Source organism: Ursus maritimus, unplaced genomic scaffold (assembly GCF_017311325.1).
Source record: "Ursus maritimus isolate PB19 unplaced genomic scaffold, ASM1731132v1 scaffold_10, whole genome shotgun sequence".
Taxonomy (NCBI): Eukaryota; Metazoa; Chordata; class Mammalia; order Carnivora; family Ursidae; genus Ursus; species Ursus maritimus.
In genome coordinates, this window is record NW_024423344.1 from 41,766,366 (window position 1) to 41,780,670 (window position 14,305).

General features: G+C 35.0%; 1 protein-coding gene and 1 pseudogene across 4 annotated transcripts in view; one reads left to right on the forward strand and one right to left on the reverse strand.

Moving 5' to 3' along the window:
* PCDH9 (protocadherin 9) overlaps positions 1–14,305 on the reverse strand; it is an 872,085-nt gene that overhangs the window by 780,028 nt on the left and 77,752 nt on the right. The window lies entirely within an intron of this gene.
* LOC121101470 lies at positions 5,460–5,621 on the forward strand (annotated as a pseudogene).

The following is a 14,305-nucleotide window of genomic DNA, read 5'->3' on the forward strand; positions in this document are numbered from 1 at the left end:
ATCACTTGGACTCTAATTTAACATTTTACAAAGTGGGCAATAATAACAGGAAAGAACAGTAAAATATCTGTGGCTCCATTTTTTCTTTCCACAAATTTTATACAATGTCTTTATGAATAGAAGGCTCTGTAAAATGACTTATGGAAATTATTTGTATTTATGTGCCCTGGAATGTTATTGTGTGGCAACATAAGAGGCAATGTGAGAAGCGAGAACTTCTCATTCATTCATTTTACTCAGTAAATATTCTATCATTGCCTATGAAGAGCCAGAAACCGATACACGGAAGCCAAGTCAGATTCCGATAATAATGTAAGGATGAAGACTAGTTGATAATCTATTTAAATCAAATCTTGTCTATTGAAATCTACAACCATAAGCTCAATGAAAGCATGAGAGTCTCTATCACTATTTCCTTAGTCTGCTTTATCAAGTGCAATTTTGTAGGTCAAAACTTTGGGGTGATCCTCTTGCCTCCATCATGAGGATGAAAATAGAGCATGAATTATCTTTAGTGATAAAGAACAGTTACCAAAATAGAGATGACTCAACTTCGGCACAGTGAAGCTATGTTGTAATGGAAATTGGCTTTCAGCTGCTGTGACATGTAATTTTATAATACATTTTAGAACATTTAACCTATCCACATTTGTTCAGCTATGTCTGCAATAGTGAGAGGTGGTGCTATCGTTACAGATTCTGCGAAAGCTACTTATGTGCTATTAATATACAGAAGCAGAAGGGAGTTCTTTCTTCACTGGAGGTCTCTTCCAGCTATTCAAAAAGCTGCTCGGCCTAAAAATGTCATCAACCACAAGGATTATTTGTTTATCTTTGTTCACAATCAATACTTGGCTTTTACTAAAAAGCACAACTTTGAAAATATCCAAAAAGGAGAGAAAATCTGTTCAATTCCATATCAAAAATTTCTTTAAAAAATTTGAAGCTGAAGGGAGTGCCCACAAATAATCTGATTCCAGTCTTATTTTCAGTAGTCATGCTAGATGATACAGTAAGAGAATAAGGAAATATTCTGTGCAAGAGAGACAGAGAGAGAAACAGAGAAAGACTGAGGTGTCCATTTTAGCCATTTAGCAATGGACTGTTATTGGGAATGTAAATTGGTGCAGTCACTATGGAAAATGATATGGAAGTTCCATCAAAAAATTGAAAATTGAAATACCATACAATCCAGCAATTTCACTTCTAGGTATTTATACAAAGAAAAAAAAACCACACTAATTCAAAAGGATATTCACACCCTGTGTTCATTATAGCATTATTTACATTTTAGCTCAATAGAAAATGCATGAATTTATCATATGAAGTGGCTTTAAATCCCATATTTACTATTTATTTGAGAGATTCTGAGCAAAGTACTCTGTCTCATTGAGGCTTAGTATTCTCCTCTATAAGAAGGTTAAAAATAACACATGCCCTTCTCATCGAGTTGTGAGGACCAAATGATGTGAACTATTAAGACCTTTTAGTGCATTGTCTGACACTTCATAGTACTCAGTACATAGTGTCCATTATTTATGCACGTTATGTAAATTGCATGATATGTTTAAGATATGGTAATGGTTTTTGTGTGTTCAGGCTTTATTACATACAGTCTGTGTCTTCTATTAATCTAAACTACTAAATTCATGGTAATCTGTTAATGTATCACTGAAAATAGCCTGTATAGATCAGAGTAACTAAATACCTTGATCAAATCACACAAAATTCTCCTTGGAAACAAAATGGAACAGTTATGGTTTAAAGTAAAATAATATAAAACAATATCAACAATGTGCGCCTCTGTGTGATTCAGGATTTCCTATTTGAGAACCCAAAGCATTAAGATGATAACTTTATTGGGAAGGAAATGACACTCCCCCCAGTTCTCAAGGGCAAAACTCTAGTCAGGACTATCACATGTGTATCTTCTGCTGTCCTGACATCTGCCATGTCCTATTTTGCATAAGGCATCGTAGATTCTTGTCAAATCACCCAAGTAATAACATAACCATCTGAAACATTAACGGAAGACTTTCTTTGGACATCAGCTGTCACACTATGTGCCACTCAGATTTGCTTATTAAAATAACTTAGTTTTTGCTCTGACTGTTCAGTGTTGCCATTCAAACCTATGAGCAGTCTTACTGACTCTTCACTACTATTAACAAGTCTTAATCGCTCAGAGATTCAGCACAGTAGGATATTGCAATCAGAGCAAATTCCCCCATTTGATTCCAGCACAGAAGTTACCAATGAAACTAACAGAGTGATAATACAAAATTCTCTAACTTCATCTCCTTTTCTTCCACTTCTCTGGGAATAAAAATGAAACCATCATACAAACTTACTCATAAGATGCTATTTTCCTAAATTTGCCATGGCTATTAATATCCAGTATCACCAAGGATTTGATCGTATCCAAAATATGTCACTATTACTTTAAAATTAAAAGCATCCCAACAATCAGCAGTTTTGCTTTTCAAGGTATATGACTTGTACATCTGGTTACCCAATCCAGTTGAGAGGAAATCGTTGTAATAGGTTCAGGTTGCACCATAGCATGACACCTGCTCTACAGTATGCAATCTGACTCTGGATATGAACCCTTGAAATAAAGTAATTATGCTTTCATTAACCTCAGAACAATTTCCATCAGCTGACATTTGGTCACAAATGACAAACAGTCAATAATTAAGTCATCTGGATTATTTTCAAGTGATCTTTTCTGGTGTTTGGGGGTTATGTGACAGGATTGGGTATTTCTCTTTATCTGAAATACGTTCTTCATAATGTCATTCCATCAGTTGATTTCTCTTTTGCAACCGAAAAATGGTATTTTCTTCTCACTCCCCATTGCCTTATTTTTCAAAACAACAATATTCTTGGGGTTTAAGAAAGGGTTAAATCATAAAAGAACATGCTCGCTAGCGTCAATGGTCACTGATTTATGACGAGCACTTTGAGTCAATTGTCTGGAAGACTAAATGTACCTCCTGGGTCCAGAACTTAGTCATACAAAGTGTCTGGCTCACGTTGAAGAATTGGCCATTAATTATGATGACCGCAGGTGGCCATCCATGTATATCTTAGCTTTTTCTGGAAAATGTGCAACATGAGAACTATTAGAGGTAAAAGTCCACTGGTAAAAGAATAAGGAGAAAAATACTGCAAACTTGAAAGACCCTTTAAAGTATCTAATTCAAACTCTTTGATGTAGAAATCAGAAAACCTTGGGGAATAATATCGTCAAGCACATACATCTGGTATGTAGCTGCTTTAAGTCGAGGAACCAGTCCTCTCTACCCTATGTTAGGTGTTCTCAACCCTGAGGGCACATTATAATTACCTTCAGTGCTTTTTTAAAATAAGAATTATTGGTCCCCCGCCCCACAAAAATTCTGATTTAACTGATCTACAATGGGGCCTATAATGTTTCTTAAAAGCCCCTGGTTCATTCTTAAAAGCCCCTGGTTCATTCCAATATGCCTTCTCCAACGATCTGCATTTGTACCATCAGGATAAATGTTTCTCTTCTCTTATCAAAAATAAAAAGAGAGACAAGAGCACATATGCAATAGGAACAGCAGGCTAAGTATTATGAGTGGGTGGGAAAAGGAGAAACAAGAATTGGAAAGCAGAAGACATGGAAGTTGAATAATGGGAAGAAGAGAGGAAGGGAAGCAAACTGGTGTGCGAGTTTTGGATTACATGGAATAACCATGATCCTGAATCTCAAGAAAATGATTGCACCAACTCTAGAATTCCTTAGTTTCTGGCAACATCATCATATGGAGTCCCTTCTGCATCAATAATTCTTCATTTACAAAGCACTAGTATTTTCAATGGCTGTAAGACTTGCCTCTTACCACTTATAAATATGGGGCTCACATTTTTATATGAAACAATTTTTGATGACTACCTAAATGCATTTTGGGTAAGAAAGTATTGCAGTGATATTGGTGACTGCTATTTTATGTTTCCATCAATAAAACAAACAAGTCTGCTATAAAAGTCTGGGAAGATACATGTAAATATCAGAATACGTTCATTTGAATCCAGAATGTGGACAATTAATGCCATTACATCCCCATTGTTTTGGTACTATATGTTTTAGGAAAATCAAACAGAATTAAATTTTTGTATAGTCTAGTATATTGATAAGCATACCTCATTTCATTGTGCTGTGCAGAAATTGGGTTCGTTTTTTGTTTTGTTTTGTTTTCTGTTTTACAAATTGAAGATTTGTGGCAACCCTGTGTTGAGGAAGTCTATTGGCATCATTTTTCCCACAGCACTTTCTCACTTTGTGTCTCTGTCACATTTTGGTAATTCTAGCAATATTTCAAACTTTTAAATTATTATTACATATTCATTATCTGTGGTCAGTGATTTTTGATGTTAATATTATAATTGCTTTAGGGCATCATGAATTGTGCCCATATAAGACAACAAATTAATCAGAAATGTTGTATGTTCTGAGTACTCCACCAACCAGCTATCCTCTTTTCTCTCTCTCTCTTCTCTCCTATTCCCTGAGACACAATATTGAAATTTAGCCAGTTAATAACCCTACATTGGCCTCCCAAGTGTTCAAGAGGAAGTAAGAGTCACATGTCTCCACTTTAAATCAAAAGCTAAAGTTATTAAGCTTAGTGAGGAAGGTATGTTGAAAGCTGAGATAGGTTGAAAGCTATGCCTCTTGCACCAGTTAGCCAAGCTGTGAATGCAAAGGAAAGGTTCTTGAAGGAAATGTAAAAGTACCACTCCAGTGAACACATGAATGATAAGAAAGCAAAACAGCCTTATTGCTGATATGGAGAAAGTTTTAGTGGTCTGGGCAAAAGATCAAACCAGTCACAACATTCCTTTAAGACAAAGCCTGATCCAGAGCAAGGCCCTAACTCTCTTCAATTCTGTGAAGGCTGAGAGAGGTGAGGAAGCTGCAGAAGAGAGTTTGAAGCTAGCACAGGTTGGTTCATGAGGTGTAAGGAAAGAAGCCATTTCCATAACATAAAATGCAAGGGGAAGCAGCAAGTGCTGTTGGAGTAGCTGCAGCAAGTTATCCAGAAGATCTGGCTATGGTAATTAATGAAGGTGGTTACACTAAACGACAGATTTTCAGATAGATGAAACAGCCTTCTATTGGAAAAAGATGCCATCTAGTTATTTCAAAGCTAGAAAGGACAAGTCAGTGCTTGGCTTCAAAGGTTCAAAGGACAGGCTGACTGTCTTGTTAGGGGCTAATGCAGGTGGTGACTTGATGTTGAAGCCAGTCAATGCTCATTGGCCATTTCAAAAATCGTAGGGCCCTTAAGAGTTATGCTAAGTCTACTCTGCAGGTACTCTATAAATGGACCAACAAAGCCTAGATGACAGCCAATCTGTTTACAGCATGGCTTACTAAATATTTTAAGCCCACTGTTGAAATCTACTCTTCAGAAACACATACTCCTTTCAGCTTTGCGCAGTGGCAGTATCATAGCCAATGAGGTTTATCCGAGGCGCAATTATTGCTAATTGAAACAGAAACACATACTCCTTTCAAAATATTACTGCTCATTGACAATGCACTTGGTCAGTTAAGAGCTCTGATGGAGATGTGCAACAAGATTAATATTTTCATGCCTGCTAACACAGTGATGTATTCTGCAGCCCATGGATCAAGTAGTAATTTCAACTTTCAAATCTTACTATTTAAGAAATACATCTTAGAAGGCTATTGCTGCTGTAGATAGTGATTCTTCTGATGAATCTGAGCAAAGTGAATTGAAAACCTTTTGGACAGGATTCACCATTGTAGATGCTATTAGTAACCTCTCTGATTCATGGGTAGAGGTCAACATATCAACATTAATAGGAGTTTGGAAGAAGTTGATTCCAGTCCTCATGGATGACTTTGAGAGGGTTAACACTTTAGTAGAGGAAGTAACTGCCCATGTGGTAGAAATAGCAAGAGAACTAGAAGTGGAGCCTGAAGATGTGACTGAATTGCTGCAATCTTATGATAAAAATGTAATGGATGAGCAATTGCTTTTTATGGATGAGCAAAGAAAGTGGCTTCTTGAGATGGAATCTACTTCTGGTGAAGAGGCTGTGAAGATTGTTGAAATGACAAGAAAGGATTTAGAATATTACAAAAACTTAATTGATAAATCAGTGGCAGCATTTGAGAGGACTGACTCCAGTTTTGAAAGAAGTTCTACTTTAGGTTAAACACTATCTAACAGTATTGCATGCTACAGAGAAATCGTTCATGAAAGGGAGAGGTAATTGATGCATAAACTTTATCGTTGTCTCACTTTAAGAAATCACAACAGCCACCCAATCTTCAGCAACCACCACCCTGATCAGTTTGAAGCCATCACCACAGAGGTACGATTGTGATTTTCCAGATCACAAAAAGATTGTGATTTGCTAAAGGCTCAGATGATGGTTAGCACTTTTTATTGATAATGTATTTTTAAATTAAGGAATATACATTTTTTCAGATAGAATGCTAAGAGACTTCATAGGCTACAGTATAATGTAAGCATAACTTTTATATGCACTGAAAAACCAAATAGCTTATTTTTGACTCGCTTTATTGCAATATTTGCTTTATTGTAATGATCTAGAACCAAACTCACAATACCTCCAAGGTATGCCTGTATAAGTTTTAATAAACTTTTATATAGTTCCATTTATCAACATTAATTGCCTCTGCTAAGATCTTACATTGATTCAATATGGAAATAAAATTGCTCTGCATTAAAGACCAGAAAAATGGCTCAAACTGATTCTAATAAAAAGCTGATATTTTAACAATTATGGGTTTTAATTCATTTAGATTGTGTGACTTTTAAATCAGCAAGTTTCAATAGCCCCATTCATACCTGACGTTTGAATTTTAAATGAAAACAAAGATGGCAGCCTAGTTCACTACTTCCTATCTAGCAGTTGAGTGTGTTTGGCACATGCTCAAGAAAATGTTACAGAATTAACAAAGATACGCTTTGAGAGTGCAATGTGATACTAAGGAAAAGTAAAATTAAAATATTAAGAGAATAAAGAAGTACAAATAGATACTAGCATATTTGAATTTAGTTTCTGAAATTAAAATCCTTGCAATGTTTAGAAATAATGGTAGATTTGATGTGAGTAAATAAAATGAGAAACTAGGCATTGAAAAATTAGACTTATTTTCCTTAAATATGTATTAAATACATCAAAACAAATTATTTCATCAAATATATCATTAGCATCTTGGACAGCAACAGGACTAGACTTTAAGAACTCGTTTTTACTCAGTTTTATTCTTTGTATTTTCTCAAAAATATCCTCCGTTGAACTTCACAACAATTCTGTGAGATAGACATAGAATTTAACATTAAGGAATCTAAGGTTTAGAATTAGGAAGTCTTGTGGCTAAAGTTTGATCTGCTCCAGGTTTGGGGTTTTGTATAGTGCTCCTTTCTGCTAGTTATTGGAAAAGTGGTTCTCATCACACTGACTTCATAATGGAGATGTTTATAAAATATAAATATATCTAATATAGATACATCTAGCATAAGATACAAATATATCTAACATAAACGCTCCAGCACAAGAAAAAAGACATCTGTAGTATCTGAACTGGAAAAAGTAGGAGAGCTCTCCAAGAAGGTGTTCCTTCACTCTTGGGCTTACAGGTTTAGAAAAGTCACAAAAGATCTAGGAAGGAAAGGAGGAATGGAGGACGGGAGGAAGGGAGGGGACTCTCTGCTGGCCAGACAGAAGAGCAGGCTGAACTCTGGAGGAGTGGTACAAAGGGAGAGATATATCATCATATACATGTAGCCTCCCCAGTGCTAGAGGCTTCCAACCGAAGTCCTATTCAATTCAGACTCACTTGAAGATATCATGGCTGTTACATGCTCAGGCAGACTATGAAAGGGAAATTGAAGAAGTGCATCTTTATACGTAAGTGTATTATAAGCATTAAGCACCCTGTATTTTGGGAGACTGAACCCTGTCAGAGAACACACTTCCCATTTTCTCTCATGAGAAATCGGGTCCTATATCCCCCTGAAAGGCAATAGTAACTATCACAGAGGAACTCCCCCCAGCCTAAGAACGGAAAAAAAAAAAAAAAAAAAAAAAAAAAAAAAAAAAAAAAAAGCTCCTTTTAGGAGCTTTCTAACAGAAAAATGTGTAAAGAGGAACTGCAAATAGAACTCTTTAGAGCAACAATTCTTAACCTCTGTTTTGCCACACAATTTCCAAAAGAGATGTTTAATTTGCTTTAAAAACAGCGGGCTTATTTTGTCAGGAAACAAGAAGAAAATGTTTTAAAATGAAGGACAGGGTAGGTGCTACAACTTTGTAAAATTTATAAGAATCTTAGGAACAGTGATCCTTGTTTTTCGTCCTCATGAACAGTGTTCATATGAGAAGGGCCTTGCCGTATGTATCTTACTATCGGTGTTGTCATTGCTAAAGAAAATACAGTCCAGATAAAGAACCAGTGTCTATTAATCTTGAACCACCTCAGTTAATTAGTGAAATATTCATACAATTTATAAAATATTCATACTAGGAAATATCTATAGTTCTGGGAACAAGTACACATATTAAAAGCGTTAAACATTAGGCACTTGCTATATACCAAACTGACATTGAAGGAGTAAAAATGTCAACGATGCTAAATCCCTGTGTGAAGGACTTTTATCATTCACTGTAAAAGAATGCTAATAGAGTGTCCAGAGAACACCTTTGTATATCAGATCCAACGTTCCTCGTGATTCATTCCACTTACATTTTAAAGCTGTTGATAGAAGGTGAGTATGGTATGCATCAGGGAGAAAAACATTCGAAGAGGACATGCAAATGTTCTGCAATTCACTATGTATTTCCTTACACAAAAATGAGATGAAGTAGGAAACACTATCTCAGCGATCACGTTCTTTCAAATTAAAACTTCTCATGTTTGTCAGTTATTTAAAGCCCACCTGTCACTTTGACCCCTTTAATTCCAAAAATTAGTTCCTCTACACACTAAATCACTACTTTACAAGTATATCCATAGACTTAATTGGGGGGTGGGAATGTTCACAGATTTTCAGATTCCCCATCTTTGGTGTTTGACATAAAAACAACCAGAAAATGAAAGTTACGTTAAATCTGATATTCATTAGTCTCCCTGAAAGACCTTAAAGGAAAAATCTTTTACGCACCATAGTACAATGTAATGATGAAATTAAAAAAAAAAAAATCCACTCCAACATGCATTGATGACTACCCAAAGCATTCTTTGGAAGACTGTCCAAATATTAGCAGCAAACACCAAAGAAATAGAATTCTTCAAGAACTCATGATTTGGTCTGAACAAGATACTTATAAATGAAGTATCTCTCTATTATGATTCTTAGGTTTCTTCCAAGTGTTCTGAATTAATTATTTTTACCTTGTCAAATTTTTTTGTTCTTCCTTTTTCATACATGATAGGAATATTGAGGGATTTTAGGCACCTCATTTAGTACCAGAGAAGCTCAACAGTCTTAATTAAGACAAAATATGATTTCTCAAAAACAAGAGGAGACTCTCCATGCCTAATAGGAAAGGATATTTTACCCTATTAGATTATCAGCCACACTACAGTTTATACTATAGGTTTTATGACATAAAATAGTGGACTACACAAAGAAAACCTTTTGAAGTTTCAGTCATATATTCAGGTATGCATGTCCTAACTTTTCAAATCCAGAAATAAGTAACAGGAACCTTTTATGGATAGAGACTAAGAGAAGAATCAATGCAAAGTAGTCCAGTTCAAAGTCAAATTACTACATGATGGTTACTGTACTATTCTTTATAGGATATAAAATATACTAGTATAATGAATGAAAAGTCTCCCTAAAGTGTTTAGAAAGTCATTTCAATGACATTTCTCAAACTTCAGAAGAGATGATATATCTGTCAATAAAATGACACCAAAATCATATTTTATAAGGATTTTAGATTAACACGTGCTTTTGAAGGATGACATTATAGGATCTTAATATCTATAATCAGAAAGTCTTTTGCTCTTGCAAGGCAATAAGTTTAAGAATTAATTTTGTCTGCTATAAAGCTGGCTTGCCTTTAATCTTCAGATTTAATAGGTCTCTTTTTTGCTGAATGTTTTAGGCAGGTAATTGAGGAAATAGTCTACGTTCCATTTCAGTCAACATAAAATGACATTGAAAAGTCTTCAAATGTTTCCAGGAAATTCATGCTAAACAGTCTCTGTTATATTTGATATTGAATAACAGCAGAAATCCGTGTCTCTAATAAAGCCTTTCCTAAGATTTTATGTAATGAAGCTACATGCTCATGGTAACTTACTTGACTCATTAAGATGTCACAAAACTAAGCATATATAAAATGCATATAAATTGATATGTGGACTTATGATGATTTATACAATGGAGGTTATCACACATGCCATATGTTCTTTCCTCCAAATGAAATTTCTAGTGTAATTTTGAAACCAAATTCCTAAAAAACAAACCAAGACAAAACAAACAAACAAACCAGAATGATTATCCTTGCTTTGCTCAGATGGACATCTTGATTCAGGCTTTCTGCCATTATTTATGTCAATGGAAATCTTGAAAAATCATCTGCTCAGTAAATTTTGTAAAGTGCACAAAAAATATGCACGGAACATCGGAAACCAGCAAATGACCCTTTCCAAAATAGATCCTTCCAGGAATCTTTGAGACTGTTCACATTTAGAAGCGGTAGTGGTTACATTAAGGACTTATGAAAGGGGTCCAATTCTGAAATGCTTTCAATGCTTGTGGATAACTGGCAACTTCTTTCTCTTTTATTAAACATACTCTGCCAGAAAAGCCTTCTTCAGTCAAAACAAACTTCCACTTAAGAGCAGTTTTTTTTTTTTTCTAAACATTTCATAAAGTAAATAGTGAAGCAGGGTTTTTTTCCCCCTCTCTTTTTTTCTGATAGGAAGTGAGATTCTAGTTTGGCAAGGAACAACTGTGATTTTGGCTTTCTGTTTTAAATTTAGTTATTCTTTCAAGGTTCTGAATTTTGTTATATAGGTGCCCAGAGGCAAGGAGAAGCATTTTTATACATACAAAGTAGATAAACAATGGAGGAAAGATGCTCTAATGGACCATTTCTCTGCTCCCCTCCCTTAGCCTACAGCATTTTATCTGTTCTGCAAGTATTACAGTTGATCTGAAAAGACTTCTTAGACCATTGTTTTTAGACTTAGCATTCTTTTTTATTCAATTTCTTATTTTCGACAGCTGAAAATTCGAGGCTTAAACTTTCTATCAGACCTTCATTTTTTTGAGTGAGAATGACAATTTTTGGAAAGATAAAATGGCTTTATCTTTGCGGTAATTTAAATCTATTAATGGTATTTTTTCTTTTTTAACAGCACAGGTGGGAGTGGGGTAAGAGGAGAGAGTGAGAGGAAGTCTACATCACACATACAAGTCCATGGCGTGTATTTAATGGGATAGCAAGTGCTGTTGGGTCACATCTAACCACACGCTCTGCGCTGTTGCTGGAGGGAGGATACGCTTGTCTCACTTTAAATTGACCTCTGGCTAATATTCACAGCTGTGTTAATGAGCTTGAAGAGGGTACCATATTCAGTGTTGTTGTTGTTGTTGTTGTTAACCAAAAAGGAATAACAACTGAAATGAAGTGATTTTGAAGGAAGGCAAGGACATTTGGGGACTGTTCTACAACAGGCAACTTTTCAAAAGCCAAAATCATTTCCTTATATTTCAGGGACGCATTTACAAGCTGAAACTATTGTTTCTTTTTTGCCCTCATTCGGTATTAGAAAAATGCCTTCACAGATGAATTGCTAAGAAATAGCTGGGGTCTGGGCCAGTTATTTTGCATTTTCGTTCTGTAAACTCACTGTCCTAGTATTCCATCCCACCCCTCCAACCCACTCCATCCTCCCTAGTAAATGAGCATGCATTACATGCAGGATAAAACTATCATATCCTTAAACAAATGTCCTTTTCAAAAGTATAATATAAAGCAGACCTAGAAAGTCTGCTGCTATAATGATTTCATGTTTTGCTGATCCTGGTCTTTTCTTCTGAAAGGCTTTTTAGTGGTCCCCAGTGAAAAGTTGAGATCAGCATTTAAATGCGGGTCTATCTTTTTAACATACTTTAAGTCCTCAGAAGTCACTAAGTCTCAGTGGCTTTGAGAATTTATAAGCATATCTAGGATGTTAAGAATACCTTCCATGTCTTTTTTTTTTTTCCTGCAAAATTACATTAATTGGAATTTGTATTTTTTCTTCCCCTTTGTGATTTGAAGGAAACATACTACAGAATAAGATTTGTTCAAGACCATTTCTGTGTGTGAAGCAGCTCTCCCCAGACGGTTAGGGACCAATTATAGGAATTTCCTCTATTCTTTGGATTTTTACAGCTGATGTACACTGCTTCCTCTCCTAGGTAACAGCAGTGTGCACATGTGCAATGAGACACAGAAAAGGAAAAGAAAAAGAAAAGAAAAAAGTAATTATGTTGTTCCTTGTTATATGCAATAACCAGCATTTGGTTAGAATGCTTGTATGAGTTTTAATTTTAAATGAAAAGATTAAGGCAAAGGAAACCAACATTCTCTTTAAAATTACCACTTTTCTGAATCAATCAACATATTCATTTGCATTTAAAACTTGGCATTTCTTGCTTCAGACATAATTTTCTTCCAGGTCCTTTGAAGTCCTTCTCCACATTCTTTACACTTGTCATAGAGACATTTTTATTTACCATTAAAGCCTAAGAAAAATTGATCAAGGCCTGGAGGTTTCATGTTCTTCAAGTTTTGAGCTTACATGTTAAATTGCAAAACTACAGCAACGGAAAACTATCTAGCGATGAATATAATAAATAAACCAGTTCCTTTGATCTTCAAAAATATTTTATATTACGTTTGTGATTCATAGGATATAAACTATCCCATGATCTTATCAGTTCTAATCAAGAATGGAATCATCCAAAGAAACATCTACTACAGGACTGCAGCTAGGATGACACAAGTGGAGCCATGGTTTTCACCCTCAGGTTGGTACTCAAACCTCAGCACCCAGCTCTCTGCCCTCATCTAGTATATGAGACCAGTAACCCTGCAACCATATTGATGGAGCAACTATGTGCCAACAATGTTGCTAGATCTGTTGAGGGAATATTAACATGAGTAATTATGTGGGAAAAGTGCTAAGACAGAGATCTGTCCTAGAATTTGTGAGCCTGCAAAAGTTACCTTCATACTATCAGTATGAAGACAGCAAGCATAATACAGTATAGATATGGGCTCCTACTGCTGATTGCCTCAGCTGAATTCTGCTTCTACCCCCAGTTCTGTCATATCAAACATGTCATTTTTAATATTTCTAAGTCTCATTTTATTTATGAAAGGTGTACAATAGTGCCTACTTTACAGGTGTGATGATAATTCAATGAGATATCTTATTTCAAGCACAGCACCTGTGTTATTGTGGTCATCATCCTTATTTTCACAAGAAAGGAAAAAAACAAACCTGAACAACATCCACTTTCATAAAACACAAAGTAGCATTAAAGGGAAAATCAAACTCTAAATATTAATAGCCATGAGTTTTTATTTGATATTTTTATGATTACTTATTACCCTAAAATCACAAAGAAATTGCAATTTCTACTTCCATAAAGAAAACCTAAAAGCTTTTACTTCCTATTAAAACCTAAAATTATTAACTTTAAAACGAGGCAATGGCAGTAGTAATAAAATTGCATTGGTATAGTTTTTAAAACTCTGCTTTTACCTAGACACTTTCACACAAATTAATGTATTTAATCCTTACAAACACCCTGGATTGTATTTTTATCCCCATTTTACAAATGAAGAAACTAAGACTCAAAGTTACAGAACTCCTTAGCAGCAGAATATCTAATATTCGCCTTTAATGCCAAAATTCTGAAAATAAATATTTATAAGGGTTATATGTAGACAGGAATATTTTCAGTCCTTATTTTAATGGCAAAACAAAATTCTAGTTTTAATCAAAACAAAAAGTCTAAGGTATTGCTTTCCATAACAAGTCCAAAAAATCATAACTAATAGAGACTGTTACATTTATTAAGCCGTATTTTGACTGCATTGACAAGTAAAATGAACGCATAATTAAGGCATCTTGAATGAATGTTAACAAAAAATATAATCATTGGTTTCTTGTTCATTTCAGTGGCCCATGTTGCTCCCCAACCCTTGGTTTTGCTAAATCAATATGTATAATTTATTTAAGTCATGTGATTCTTAACCA